Source organism: Somniosus microcephalus, chromosome 16 (assembly GCF_052327205.1).
Source record: "Somniosus microcephalus isolate GS21.2 chromosome 16, FLI_Smic_1.0, whole genome shotgun sequence".
Classification (NCBI taxonomy): domain Eukaryota; kingdom Metazoa; phylum Chordata; class Chondrichthyes; order Squaliformes; family Somniosidae; genus Somniosus; species Somniosus microcephalus.
This window is the reverse complement of record NC_141002.1, coordinates 3,108,592-3,124,533: the sequence shown is the minus strand read 5'-3', so window position 1 is coordinate 3,124,533 and position 15,942 is coordinate 3,108,592. Positions and strand designations below refer to the sequence as shown.

Genomic DNA, 15,942 nt, shown 5'->3' with positions numbered 1-15,942 from the left:
CACTAATAAATCCGATAGGGAATTCAGGAGAAACTTCTTTACTCAGAGTGGTGAGAATGTGGAACTCGCTACCACAGGGAGTGGTTGAGGGGAATGGCATCAATGCAGTTAAGAGAAGATAGGTAAATACATGAGGGAGAAAAGAATAAAAGGATCTGTTGATAGGGTTAGATGAAATAAGGTGGGAGGAGGCTCATGTGGAGAATAAAAACCAGCTTAGACGTGTTTGGCTGAATGGCCTGTTTCTGTGCTATAAATATAATGGGCCAGAAATTCCAGAACGGGGCTTGCAGCGCGTGCAAGCCCCGTATTTGCACTTACCCCGCACTCCTGCCGATCAGCTTCTGGGACGCCTGAACTTGGAGAAATAGAAAGCACATTCCCGGGCAGCGTATGACGTCACGCCGCCCAGGAGCGCAGCCAGCGCGGACCCAGGAGCGTGCAGTGTAAGTGAGACACGCCCCTTGAGGTCTCAGTTTCACTGGACACGCCCCCAATGTTTCTGTCAAGCTGCTTTGCTTTTTTACATGCAAAGCAGCAGTTTAAATAGGTTTTTGGAAGTTTTTTGAAGATTTTGGTAACTTTTATAAACTTTTTAAAATGTTTACATTATTTTGAGTAATCTGAAGTAGTTTTAAAGAGAATTAAAGCAATTTAAAGACTTTTAAAAGCCCTAAAAGAATTTTTTTAATTCCATTTATTTATTTAGCAATGTCGTCGTCATACGTGTCTTCACACTGTTCCCTTTGGGGAACTGTATGAAGTAGTGGAAGGATTTATGGCCATGATTAACGCTCATTCCGTGACCGTAACCATCTTTGAACCAGCCATTAGGGCGGTTAGTCCTATGGCGGGAGGGTTTTACGGGCTCCCACAAGCTATACAAGGAGGGGGGGCCACCCACACCCACGGACGCAAATATCCCACTGGATGTCAACCCAGAATTTAGAGCCGGAGCTCCGACTCCACTTGCCGGGACTGTCTGGAGCGGGGTTCGAAACCCTACCCTGATCTGGCCCAGCGGCGGGGATCCTACCGCTATGACAAAGGCCCAATCCGATTAGCAACGTGAAATGGCAGCATAGGGCTCCAGTCACGGGGAGGGAAAAGGCGCAGGAAACGTATGGGTGTCACCTTTTGTGCGGAGTGGGCCTTTTGCGTAGCAGTAAGCATCCCCGCCGCTGGGCCAGAAGGAGTAGGGTTTTGAACCCCACTCCAGACAGTCCCGGCAAGTGGAGTCGGAGCTCCAACTTTAAATTCTGGGTGGACATCCAGCGGGATACTTGCGTCCGTGGGTGTTGGTGGCCCCCCCCCCCCCCTCAGATGGGTTGTGGGAGCCCGTAAAACCCTCCCGCCATAGGACTAACCACCCTAATGGCTGGTTCAAAGATGGTTACGGTCACGGAATGAGCGTTAATCACGGCCATAAATCCTTCCACCACTTCATACAGTTCCCCAAAGGGAACAGTGTGAGGATACGTCCGATGATGACCTCTTGCGCAATGCACCTCCTTGGACCCTCAGTCGCAGATGCGAGGGGGCAAGTCGTGCAAGTGTTAAATTTTTTATTTTATTGACATGTAAAATGTTGGCCCAATAATTCCCTTCCAAATGCGCTAGTACGGTCGGGGTACTTACGCATCTGGCCGGATGAAATGCCGGTTTTCAGCATGCACAGTGCATGTGGGGAAAACCGGCATTTCCTGTCCTCTGAACGAAGGGGTTCAGAGGCAGAACGCGTGCGACTGCACATGCAGCGTGTGCGCAGTATAATTCGCCGCTTTCATTAATGCTTTCAGTGAGGTGCAGTCATTACAACTTACACATGAGAAAAGCATGGGTACAGTTGCTACAGAGGCAGCGGAGGAAGATATTTCTTATCGTGGAGCTTCTGAAAGTATGTATGTCTGTATATATTCCTTTGCGTGTTATGTATATATTCCTTTACTTATGTGTATGAATGTATTATTTAATTATGACTTTCAGAGAAAGTAATTTATTGGAAAATCATAATTAAAAACATACATACATATACGTAAAGGAATATATGTGGACATACATACATAACTCATTCTCACATTCCATTCACACAGCCACAATTGCTCCTTCTACCTACCATTCTGAAAACGCTTTAAAAAAAAAAAAAATTTAACTTTAAAACTTACTTAAAATTTCTTAAAATAACTTCCCTCCCTTTCCCAAACAAAAATATTGCATTTCAAAAGCTCCACGATAAAATATATCTTCCTCCGCAGCCAATGAACCACTTTACACTTGCTTTTTTTCAGTGTAACTTCTAAGGACTTAACCTCACGGATTTCATGAATGAAATCCACGAAGTTCACTGCGCAAGTGCTGCCTGTGCAGTCGCACGCGCTCGAGGTCTGGAAATGCCGGCGTTCCCCGCATGCGCTGTTCATGCTGAACGCCGGCATTTCCAACGGCCAGAAGCGTGAGTAAGCCGACCGTACTCACGCTTCTGGCCTGGAATTTCTGGCCCAATATATATATAACATTTTGATTTCTATTAGTGACAGGACTTGGGTATAGGGGGCATAAGTTCAAAGTTTGCAAATGACACAAAACTCAGAAATGTAGTAATCAGCGAGGAGGATAGTAACAGACTTCAGGAGGACATCGACACACGAGTAAAATGGGCAGACACATGGCAGATGAAATTTAATACAGAGAAGTGTGAAGTGATGCATTTTGGAAGGAAGAATGAGGAGAGGCAATAGAAACAAAAAGGTACAATTTTAAAGTGGGTGCAGGAACAGAGAGACCTGGGGGTGAATGTAGACAAATGTTTGAAGGTGGCAGGACAAGTTGGTCAGCTGTTAAAAAGCGTATGGGATCCTTGGCTTTATAAATAGAGGCAGAGAGTACAAAAAGAAGGAAGTTATGGTGAACCTTTATAAATCACTGGTTAGGCCTCAGCTGGAGTATTGTGTCCAATTCTGGGCACCACACTTTAGGGAGGATATCAAGACCTTGGAGAGTGTGCAGAGGAGATTTACTAGAATGGTACCAGGGATGAGGGACTTCAATAGGACCTCCCCATCTCCTGGGTCACTGCACTTTATACTTTTGTGACACAGTCACCCAGTACCCATTGTCTTCGGTCCCTGCCACAAACTCCGTTCCCTGGCCACCGACTCCATCCCTCTCCCTGTCTGAGGCTGAACCAGACTGTTCGCATCCTTGGTGTTGTATCTGACCCCAAGATGAGTGCTGGACCACCAGTGTTCTCTGTAAGGTCTGTGGCGGTGTGGCTACGCACTGCTCCAGGGAACCCGCACAGCCGGTTTGCTGGCCTTTCAGTGTAAAAGTCGCACATGCGCAGTATTTTGAATGAGCCGTGCATGGCCAAAAAAATTACAGGAAACATAGCCGACCACATATCCACTCCATCACCAAGACCGCCTATTTTCTCCGTAATATCGCCCATCTTCACCTCTTGCCTCAGCTCATCTACCTCTGAAATCCTCATCCATGCCTTTCTTACCTCTAGACTTGACTATTCCAACGCACCCCTGGCTGGCCTCCCAGATTCCACCCACTACTAACTTAAGCTCATCCAAAACTCTGCTGTGCTCGCTGACCTACATTGGCTCCCAGTTCAGCAACACCTCGATTTTAAAATTCTCATCCTTGTTTTCAAATCCCTCCATGGCCTCGCCCCTCCTTATAGTAGAAACCTCCTCCAGACCCACAGCGTTTCTGTGCTCCTCCAATTCTGGCCTCTGGCGCATCCCTGATTGTAATTGCTGCACCATTGATGGCCATGCTTTCAGCTGCCTGGATCCCAAGCTCTACAATTCCCTCATAAACCTCCCCGCCTCTCTGCCTCTCTTTCCTCCTTTAAGACTTTCCTTAAAACCTACTTCATTGAACAACTGCCCTAATATCACCTTAAGTGACTCGGAGTCAAATTTTGTTTGATAATCGCTCCTGTGAAGCGTCTTCGGACATTTTACGTCATTAAAGGCGCTGTATAAAGGAAAGTTGCTGTTGTTCTTGTTGTATCTAACCCATGCTGTACCTGCCCTGGGAGTGTTTGATGGGACAGTGCAGAGGGAGCTTTACTCTGTATCAAACCCGTGCTGTACCTACCCTGGGAGTGTTTGATGAGACAGTGTAGAGGGAGCTTTACTCTGTATCTAACCCGTGCTGTACCTACCCTGGGAGTGTTTGATGGGACAGTGTAGAGGGAGCTTTACTCTGTATCTAACCCATGCTGTACCTGCCCTGGGAATGTTTGATGGGACAGTGTAGAGGGAGCTTTACACTGTATCTAACCCGTGCTGTACCTGCCCTAGGAGTGTTTGATGGGACAGTGTAGAGGGAGTTTTACTCTGTATCTAACCCATGCTGTACCTGACCTGGAAATGTTTGATGGAACAGTGTAGAGGGAGCTTTACTCTGTATCTAACCCGTGCTGTACCTGCCCTGGGAGTGTTTGATGGGACAGTGTAGAGGGAGCTTTACTCTGTATCTAACCCGTGCTGTACCTGCCCTGGAAGTGTTTGATGAGACAGTGTAGAGGGAGCTTTACTCTGTATCTAACCCGTGCTGTACCTACCCTGGGAGTGTTTGATGGGACAGTGTAGAGGGAGCTTTACTCTGTATCTAACCCGTGCTGTACCTGCCCTGGGAGTGTTTGATGGGACAGTGTAGAGGGAGCTTTACTCTGTATCTAACCCGTGCTGTACCTGCCCTGGGAGTGTTTGATGGGACAGTGTAGAGGGAGCTTTACTCTGTATCTAACCCGTGCTGTACCTGCCCTGGGAGTGTTTGATGGGACAATGTAGAGTGAGCTTTATTCTGTATCTAACCCATGCTGTACCTGCCCTGGGAGTGTTTGATGGGACAGTGTAGAGGGAGCTTTACTCTGTATCTAACCCGTGCTGTACCTGCCCTGGGAGTGTTTGATGGGACAGTGCAGAGGGAGCTTTACTCTGTATCTTACCAGTGCTGTACCTGCCCTGGGAGTGTTTGATGGGGCAGTGTAGAGGGAGCTTTACTCTGTATCTAACACTGTACTGTACCTGCCCTGGGAGTGTTTGACGGGGCAGTGTAGAGGGAGCTTTACTCTGTATCTAACCCGTGCTGTACCTGCCCTGGGAGTGTTTGATGGGACAGTGTAGAGGGAGCTTTACTCTGTATCTAACCCGTGCTGTACCTGCCCTGGGAGTGTTTGATGGGACAGTGTAGAGGGAGCTTTACTCTGTATCTAACCCGTGCTGTACCTGCCCTGGGAGTGTTTGATGGGACAGTGTAGAGGGAGCTTTACTCTGTATCTAACCCGTGCTGTACCTGCCCTGGAAGTGTTTGATGGGACAGTGTAGGGATTTAACCTAAAAAAGGGGTTGGAGGGTCATGTGAGGGGAAATTTAGAAACCTGAAGAGAAAGGTCAAGGCAGTAGAGCAGTGTAGCGATTTGGGTAAAAATAAGCAGAGTGACAGGAAGGGACAGAGAGTTTAACGGTAGCAGTGCAGCAGAGAATAAGGTCAAAACAGGGAATAATGATAAAAAAAATTAAATTAATGGCTCTTTATCTGAATGCACGAAGCATTCGTAACAAGAAAAAGAAAGACTTGCATTGCCATAGCAGTTTCACGTCCACAGGACGTCCCAAAGCGCTTTACAGCCAATTAAGTACTTTTTTTAAGTGGAGTCACTGTTGTAATGTAGGAAACGCGGCAGCTAATTTGCGCACAGCAAGGTCCCACAAACAGCAATGTGATAATGACCAGATAATCTGTATTTGTTATGTTGGTTGACGGATAAATATTGGCCAAGACACCCCTGCCAATAATGATAACTCCCCTGCGATAACTCCCCTAAGATAGATGAACTAGTGGCACAAATAGAGATAAATGGGTTTGATCTAATAGCCATTACAGAGATGTGGTTGTAAGGTGACCAAGGTTGGGAACTAAATGTTCCAGGGTACTTGACGTTTCGAAAAGACAGGCAGAATGGAAAAGGAGGGGAGTAGCCCTGGCATAAGGACAGTAGCGAGAAAGGATCTTGGCTCAGAAGACCAGGAAGTAGAATCAGTATGGGTGGAGATGAGGAATAACAAGGGGCAGAAAACACTGGTGGGAGTAGTATATAACAGTAGCTATACCGTTGGACAAAATATTAATCAAGAAATAGTAGGAGCTTGTAACAAAGGTATTACAATAATCGTGGGGGACTTTAATCGTCATATAGACTGGACAAATCAAATTGGCAGAGGTAGTCTGGAGGACGAGTTCATGGAATGCATTCGGGACAGTTTCCTCGAACAATATGTCATGGAGCAACCAGGGAACAGGCTATTTTAGATCTTGTATTGTGTAATGACACAGGGTTAATTAGCAATCTTGTGGCAAAGCCACCAACGGACTCCTGTATAAATGTATAACTGCCTTTAACAGAGTGCTAGCACCTATGTTTGTTTACTGTTTGTAAATAGCCATTCTGGATAAGCCCCAGAATCAGCGCGATGACGTCATCATGTTGGTCACGTGACGCCCCGAACGGCGGGAAACGTGATGATGTCATGACGTCAGAGAGTGGGAGGTTCCCAACTCAGACCTCGTGAAACCAGCACCAGAAAAGACCTGTTGATTATTTCTCCTGCATGCCATTGTTTGTTCTCTAGTTTCTATTAAACTTCATTTTATTATCGGACTGACTCGACCTCAGTGCTTCAGTTAGGGATCTGACGATTCCTACATTCTCATAGTAAAGGATCCTCTGGGGCAGAGTTATCATAATATGATGGAATTTCACATTAAGTTTGAGAGTGACTTGCCTAAGTCTGAAACTAGAGTCTTAAACTTAAATAAAGCCAATTGCATAGGTATGAGGTGCGAGTTGGCTAAGGTAGATTGGAAAAATAGATTAAAAGGTATGGCGGTAGATAAGTAGTAGCTAGCATTTAAAGAAATATTTCATAATTTTCAACAAAAATACATTCCAGAGAGAAACAAAAACTCCACGGGAAAAGTGATCCAACCGTGGCTAACTGAAGAAGTTAAGGATAGCATTAGATTGAAAGAAGCTTATAATTTTGCAAAGAATAATAGTAAGCCTGAGGATTGGGAAAGTTTCAGAAACCAGCAAAGGGTGACCAAAAAATTGATAAAGAGGGAAAAAATAGAATATGAGAGAAAATGAGCAAGAAATATAAAAGCAGATTGTAAGAGTTTCCATCAGTATGTAAAAAGGAAAAGAGTAGCGAAAGTAAACGTTGGTCCCTTAGAGGCTGAGACAGGAGAAATTATTATGGGGAATAAGGAAATGGCAGAAACGTTAAACAAATATTTTGTATCATTCTTCACAGTAGAAGACACAAAAAGCATACCAAAAATAGTGGGGAACCAAGGGTCTAATGAGGAACTTTATGTAATTAATATAAGTAGAGAAAAAGTACTAGAGAAACTAATGGGACTAAAGGCTGACAAATCCCCTGGACCTGACGGCCTACATCCTAGGGTTCTAAAAGAGGTGGCTGAAGAGATAGTGGATGCATTGGTTTTGATCTTCCAAAATTCCCGAGATTGTAGAACGGCCCCAGCGGTTTGGAAGGTTGTAAATGTAACATCGCTATTCAAGAAAGGAGGGAGAGCGAAAACAGGGAATAACAGGCCAGTTAGCCCGACATCAGTCATCGGGAAAATGCTGGAATCCACTGATCTTTTTCAGGTCGGCAGGCTGTAACTAGTGGGTGCCGCAAGGATCAGTGTTGGGGCCTCAGCTATTTATAATCTATATTAATGACCTAGATGAAGGGACCGAGTGTAATGTATCCAAGTTTGCTGATGATACAAAGCTAGGTGGGACAGTAAGCTGTGAGGAGAACACAGAGTCTGCAAAGGGATATAGATAGACTGAGTGAGTGGGCAGTAAGGTGGCAGATGGAGTATAATGTAGGGAAATGTCAGGTAAGAAGAATAGAAAAACAGAATATTTTTTAAATGGTGAGAAACTTTCAAATGTTGGTGTTCAGAGAGATTTGAGTGTCCTCGTGCAAGAAACACAGAAAGCTAGCATGCAGGTTCAGCAAGCAATAAGGAAGGCAAATGGCATGTTGGCCTTTATTGCAAGGGGGTTGGAGTATAAGAGTAAGGAAGTCTTGCTACAATTGTACAGGGCCTTGGTGAGACCACACCTGGAGTACTGGGCACAGTTTTGGTCTCCTTATCTAAGGAAGGATATACTTGCCTTGGAGATAGTGCAGTGCACTTAGATTGATTCCTGGGATGAGAGGGCTGTCCTATGATGAGAGATTGTGTAGAATGGGCCGATACTCTCTGGAGTTTAGAAGAATGAGAGGTGATCTCATTGAAACATACATGATTCTGAAGGGGATTGACAGGATAGTTTCTGAGAGGATGTTTCCCCTGACTGGCGAGTCTAGAACGAGGTGCCATAGTCTCAGGATAAGGGGTCAGCCATTTAAGACTGAGATGAGGAAGAATTTCTTCACTCCTCCTAATCTTTGGAATTCTCTGCCCCAAAGGGCTGTGAATGCTGAGTCTTTGAGTATATTCAGGCTGAGATCGATAGATTTTTGGATTCAAGGGGAATCAAGGGATATGGAGATCGGGCAGGAAAGTGGAGTTGAGGTCGATCATCAGCCATGATCTTATTGAATTGCGGAGCAGGCTCGAGGGGTCGTATGGCCTATTCCTGTTCTTATTTCTTATGTTCTTATGTGTAGAGGGAGCTTTGCTCTGTATCTATCCCGTGCTGTACCTGCCCTGGGAAGGTTTGTTGGAACAGTGTAGCGGGAGCTTTACTCTCTATCTAACCCGTGCTGTACCTGCCCTGGGAGTGTTTGATAGGGCAGTGTAGAGGGAGATTTACTCTGTATCTAACCCATGCTGTACCTGCCCTGGGAATATTTGATCGGACAGTGTAGAGGGAGCTTTACTCTGTATCTAACCCGTGCTGTACCTGCCCTGGGAGTGTTTGATGGGACAGTGTAGAGGGAGCTTTACTCTGTATCTAACCCGTGCTGTACCTGCCCTGGGAGTGTTTGATAGGGCAGTGTAGAGGGAGATTTACTTTGTATCTAACCCATGCTGTACCTGCCCTGGGAATATTTGATCGGACAGCGTAGAGGGAGCTTTACTCTGTATCTAACCTGTGCTGTACCTGCCCTGGGAATATTTGATCGGACAGTGTAGAGGGAGCTTTACTCTGTATCTAAACCGTGCTGTACCTGCCCTGGGAGTGTTTGATGGGACAGTGTAGAGGGAGCTTTACTCTGCATCATAGAAACATAGAAGATAGGAGCAGGAGTTGGCCATTCGGCCCCTCGAGCCTGTTCCACCATTTAATGAGATCATGGGTGATCATCCAAATTCAGTACCCTGTCCCTGTTTTCTCCCTATATTCCTTGATCCCTTTAGCCTTAAGAAATATATCTAACTCCTTCTTGAATATATTTAATAAGTTGGCCTCAACTGCCTTCTCTGGTAGAGAATTCCACAGGTTCACCACTCTCTGGGTGAAGAAATTCCTCATCTCAATCCTAAATAGCTTAGCCCTTATCCTTAGACTGTGACCCCTGGTTCTGGACTCCCGCGCCATTGGGAACATCCTTCCTGCATCTAGTCTGTCTAGTCCTGTTAGAATTTTATAAGTTTCAATGAGATCCCCTCTCACTCTTCTAAACTCTAGCGAATATAAGCCTAATCAACTCAATCTCTCTTCATACGTCATTCCTGCCATCCCAGGTATCAGTATGGTGAATCTTCGCTGCACTCCCTCCATGGCAAGAACATCCTTCCTCAGATAAGGCGACCAAAACTGCACACAATACTCAAGGTGTGGTCTCACCAAGGCCTTGTACAACTGCAGCAAGACGTCCTTGCTCCTGTACTTGAATCCTCTCGCTATGAAGGCCAACATACCATTTACCATAAGAGATTAGTGAGTAAAGTTAAAGCACATGGGATTGGGGGTAAGGTACTGACTTGGATAGAGAACTGGTTGGCAGACAGGAAGCAAAGAGTTGGAATAAACGAGTCTTTTTCTGAGTGGCAGGCAGTGACTAGTGGGGTACCGCAGGGATCGGTGCTAGGAACCCAGCTATTCACAATATATATTAATGATCTAGACGAGGGAACTAGATGTAATATCTCCAAGTTTGCAGACGACACAAAGCTGGGTGGGCATGTGTGCTGTGAGGAGGATGCCGAGAAACTCCAGTATGATTTGGATAGGTTGGGTGATTGGGCAGATGCATGGCAGGTGCAGTATAATGTGGATAAATGTGAGGTTATCCACTTTGGTGGCAAAAACAGGGAGGCAGATTATTATCTGAATGGCAATAGATTGGGAGAAGGGAAAGTGCAACGAGACCTGGGTGTTCTTGTACACCAGTCAATGAAGGTAAGCATGCAGGTGCAGCAGGCGTTTAAGAAGGCAAATGGTATGTTGGCCTTCATAGCGAGAGGATTCGAGTACAGGATGTCTTGCTGCAGTTGTACAGGGCCTTGGTAAGACCACACCTTGAGTATTGTGTGCAGTTTTGGTCGCCTTATCTGAGGAAGGATATTCTTGGGCTTATATTCGCTAGAGTTTAGAAGAATGAGGGGATCTCATTGAAACTTATAAAATTCTAACAGGACTAGACAGACTAGATGCAGGAAGGATGTTCCCGATGGCGGGGGAGTCCAGAACCAGGGGTCACAGTCTAAGGATAAGGGGTAAGCCATTTAGGACAGAGATGAGGAGGAATTTCTTCACCCAGAGAGTGGTGAACCTGTGGAATTCTCTACCACAAAAGGCAGTTGAGGCCAATTCATTAAATATATTCAAGAAGGAGTTAGATATATTTCTCAAGGCTAAAGGGATCAAGGGATATGGGGAGAAAGCAGGGACAAGGTGCTGAATTTGGATGATCAGCCATGATCTTATTAAATGGCGGAGCAGGCTCGAGGGGCCTATGCCTTCTTAACTGCCTGCTGCACCTGCATGCTTACCTTCAGCGACTGGTGCACAAGGACACCCAGGTCTCGTTGCACTTCCCCTTTTCCCAATCTATTGCCGTTCAGATAATCTGTCTTCCTGTTTCTGCCACCAAAGTGGATAACTTCGCATTTATACACATTATACTGCATCTGCCATCCGACCTGTGCTGTACCTGTCCTGGGAGTGTTTGATGGGACATTGTAGAGGGAGCTTTACTCAGTATCTAACCCGTCTGTACCTGTCCTGGGAGTGTTTGATGAGACAGTGTAGAGGGAGCTTTACGCTGTATCTAACCCGTCTGTATCTAACCCGTCTGTACCTGCCCTGGGAGTGTTTGATGGGACATTGTAGAGGGAGCTTTACTCTGTATCTAACCCATCTGTACCTGTCCTGGGAGTGTTTGATGGGACATTGTAGAGGGAGCTTTACTCTCTATCTAACCCGTGCTGTACTTGCGCTGGGAGTGTTTGATGAAATGAAGTGACTGGGTGGGTGCTGGTGACCTCGTGGGTCTGATTGTTCTCACCGTGTGTGTTTCTCATGTCCATCTTCCTGTTCTGTATTTACTTCTAACAGGGACAACCCGATGTCGAACGTCTATGGTGCGAACCTGTACAATTGCTATGTGCAGAATGCCCACCAACTGCGAGTCACGGCCAAAGTGGCAGCAGGCAGTGTACTGGGCTCCGGTACAAGAGGGTGAGCTGGCGGGCAGCACCAGAGAGAGCTGCAAATCCATCCTGGTGTGCAGCCGCCATGAAGAGGTGCCGTGTGACCCCAGTGTAAGCGTAACAGAGACCGTGTTCCATGGGCACAGGGATTTCCACTTTGACCCCAGTCTGGTGGAGCTGACCTTCAAGGTGCAGGATGTGAATGATGCCGTCGACCTTGTTTTCAGAGAGGACAGAGGCCTGCAATCACAGTGAAGAGCTGCCGCATCACCTGGACTGGGACCAGGGGTGCTACTTGGCTCTTTTATTCATGTGCACTCCTTATGCACTCTCACTCTGCACCAGAGATGCCTGAGAGCTGGGGAGAAGTGGAAGCGTTAGTTATAGAGCAGCAGAACAAAGCAACAAAATAAAACTTGTCAAGGTGCCAATAAAGACAGCTGTGTACAACCCTCAATATACCCGGGAGTGAGTTACAGGCTGGAATCTAATCGAGGGGTTCGGTGGGGGGGGGGGGGTTTACATATAGAATAACAGATACCCGGGAGTGAGTTACAGGCTGGAATCTAATCGAGGGGTTCAGGGGGTTTATAAATAGAATAACAGATACCCGGGAGTAAGTTACAGGCTGGAATCTAATCGAGGGGTCAGGGTTTGTTGATTGTCGTCCACTGTAACAGGCTGATTTCCTCCCTAAAACTCTCTGCTCCAGTCAGACGCTCCTTAAAACCCACCTCTTTGACCAAACGTTTGATCAATTTGGTGTCAATGGTTGTCTGATTACACACCTGTGAAAAGCCTCGGGACATTTTCCTCTGTTAAAGGTGCTGTATAAGTGGAAGCTTCTGTTGGTAGTGAGGCAGTAAAGGAGCTCTCTGCTAACATTTGAGTAGGAGCTGGGAAGGGCCACATTGCCCGCATGTCTGGGGGTCTCGGCTCCTCATTCTCCTTTTGTCCCTGGAGTCACCTGGAACCGAGGTCCTGTCGATTCTTCTGTGACACTGCTAGTTCATCAGAAATGTAGCAGCTTTTTTAGATACTGTATTACTACACGGTCGAAGTAACCATGCATCACTTCAACAGATTATATCAGAATAAATTGATTCAGGAAAAAAATTTTTACTTGTATTTTCTTACCAGGTTTAAGAATGGAACAGACCACTTTGTGTGGTACTGAGCCCCACACAGAGCAGGAAGAGTCCAGGTCCATCCCCGGCCTGTGCTGAGTGAGCTGATCTCACCCAGTGTGGTACTGAGCCCTACACACAGAGCAGGAAGAGCCCGTGACCTGTTCACACAGAGCAGGAAGAGCCCGTGACCTGTTCACTTGTCACCCCATCGACCTCACCATCCCTCTCCTGAGGCTCTTGATCACTCCATGGTCTTGGTCAGTGACGAGGCCACTTTCTTATATCCCTCGCTGCCCCTCCCTTATCTTCCTACCCATTTCCTGCTCCATTTCCATCAGTTTTCAACCCTAGAAAAACTATCCCCCAAGTTGCGAACTGCCTTTGGGCCTCCATTTGCCCCAAGCTATCAATTTTCTCAGTCCCTCACCTCTCTTCCTCCATTTTCCCTTCCCGAAGTCCCAGGGATAGGTGTTCGAGAGTATCTGGTTTACCATCCATCACCAGATCAGGCCGCACCACATCAAATATTACCAAGGCCTCACGCTCCTCCTACAAAACCAACCACTGCTCCATAGAAGCATAGAAACTAGGAGCAGGAGTAGGCCATTCGGCCCTTCGAGCCTGCTCCGCCATTCAACGAGATCATGGCTGATCATCCAAACCCTAGCACCCGGTCCCTACACCGACAGCCATCCCACCCAAGCCCTATCCCCGTAACCCCACGTATTTAATCCCCCCCTAATACTAAGGGCCAATTTTTATCATGGCCAATCAACCTAACCCGCACATCTTTGGACTGTGGGAGGAAACCGGAGCACCCGGAGGAAACCCACGCAAACACGGGGAGAATGTGCAAACTCCACACAGTCACCCGAGGCCAGATTTGAACCCGGGTCCATGGCGCTGTGAGGCAACAGTGCTAACCACTATGCCACCGTGCTGCCAGGATCATCCTGGAATGCAACGATAACACTCTTCACTACCAATCATAAACCACTCTGCCCTGCCCCATCACCCTCACCTCATGGACTTCTTGGTCACAAAGATTGAGCACGTCCTTTCAGCCACCTCTGCCACTTCCTTCCCTCCTTCCCCCAGGCTCCCCTCTACCATAGTTCCAAACCCTCATCTTTCTCTCCTGCCTCCCGTCAAGCCTTCTCCAAGCTCATCTTGTCCACGAGACCCACCTCCTGCTCTCTCGACCCTATTCCCACCAAACTGCTGACCACCCAACTTCCCTTCCTGCCTGCTGATATTGTAAACAGTTCCCTCTCCTCAGGTACTGCCCCCCTCCCCTGCAAAACCACCATCATCACCAACTCCTCAAAAAAAATACCCTTAACCCCTCTGTCCTTGCAAACTATCGCCCCATCTCTAACTTCCCTTTCCTCGCCAGTCATTGAACATGTTGTCACTTCCCAAATCTGTGCCTCAAATCAGGTTCCCACCCCTTTCATAAGATTGAAACAACCCCAACCATCTTCTGTGACTAGGGTGCACTATCCCTTCCTTCTTGACCTGTCTGTAGCCTTTGACACGGTTGTCGACACCACCCCTCTCCAATGCCTGTCCTCTGTTGTCCAGCTGAGAAGGACGCCCCTCGCCTGGTTCTACTCCTTTCATTTGATTGTCAGCTGTGGCTCAGTTGGTTACACTCTCACCTCTGATTCAGAAGGTCGTGGGTTCAAGTCCCACTTCAGAGACTTGAGCACATAATCTAGGCTGACACTCCAGTGCAGTACTGAGGTAGTATTGAGAGAGCGCTGCACTGTTGGATAGGTAGTACTGAGGGAATACTGCACTGTCGAGGGGCAGTACTGAGGGAGCGCTGCCCTGTTGGAGGGACAGTACTGAGGGAGTGCCGCACTGTCGGAGGGGCAGTACTGAGGGAGTGCCGCACTGTCGGAGGGGCAGTACTGAGGGAGCGCCGCACTGTCGGAGGGGCAGTACTGAGGGAGCGCCGCACTGTCGGAGGGGCAGTACTGAGGGAGCGCCGCACTGTCGGAGGGGCAGTACTGAGGGAGCGCCGCACTGTCGGAGGGGCAGTACTGAGGGAGCGCCGCACTGTCGGAGGGGCAGTACTGAGGGAGCGCCGCACTGTCGGAGGGGCAGTACTGAGGGAGCGCCGCACTGTCGGAGGGGCAGTACTGAGGGAGCGCCGCACTGTCGGAGGGGCAGTACAGAGGGAGGGGCAGTGCTGAGGGAGCACTGCATTGTCGGCGGGGCAGTACTGAGGGAGCACTGCACTGTCACCTTTGCAAATCTATTTTTTTAATAATTATGTTGTTTAAGGGATAAATATTGGCCAGGACACTGGGAGATCTCCCCTGCTCTATTCCATTAATGCTGTGGAAAATTTTACGTCCACCTGAAAGGGCAGACGGGGTCTCGGTTTAATGTCTCATCTGAAGTACTGCCCCTCCGACAGTGTCGTGCTCCCTCTGCACTGCCCTTCCGACAGTGCGGCGTTCCCTCAGCACTGCCCCCTCCGACAGTGCGGCGCTCCCTCAGCACTGCCCCCTCCAACAGTGCTGCACTCCCTCAGCACTGCCCCCTCCAACAGTGCTGCACTCCCTCAGCACTGCCCCTCCGACAGTGCGGCGCTCCCTCTGCACTGTCCTTCCGACAGTGCGGCGTTCCCTCAGCACTGCCCCCTCCGACAGTGCGGCGCTCCCTCAGTACTGCCCCTCCGACAGTGTGGTGCTCCCTCAGCACTGCCCCTCCGACAGTGTGGCGCTCCCTCAACACTGCTCCTCCGACAGTGCGATGCTTCCTCTGCACTGCCCCTCAGACTGCGTGGCGCTCCCTCAGCACTGCCCCTCCGTTAGTGCGATGTTCCCTCAGTACTGCTCCTTTGACAGTGCGGCGCTCCCTCAGTACTGCTTCTTTGACAGTGCGGCGCTCCCTCAGTACTGACACTCGAACAGTGCAGCGTTCCCTCAGCACTCCCCTCCCCGACTGTGTGGCACTCCCTCTGCACTGCCCTTCCGACAGTGCAGCACTCCCTCAGTACTGCTCCTTTGACAATGCGGTGCTCCCTCAGTACTGACTCTCCGACAGTGCGGCGTTCCCTCAGCACTCCCCCCGCGACTGTGGCGCTCCCTCTGCACTGCCCCTCCGACAGTGCGGCGCTCCCTCTGCACTGCCCTTCCGACAGTGCAGC

At 48.2% G+C, this 15,942-nt stretch overlaps 1 pseudogene; it reads left to right on the top strand.

Annotated features, from left to right (window-relative positions):
• Positions 1-12,127, top strand: part of LOC147105944 (haloacid dehalogenase-like hydrolase domain-containing 5) — a 37,934-nt pseudogene extending 25,807 nt beyond the window's left edge.
• The last annotated feature ends 3,815 nt before the right edge of the window (positions 12,128-15,942 follow it).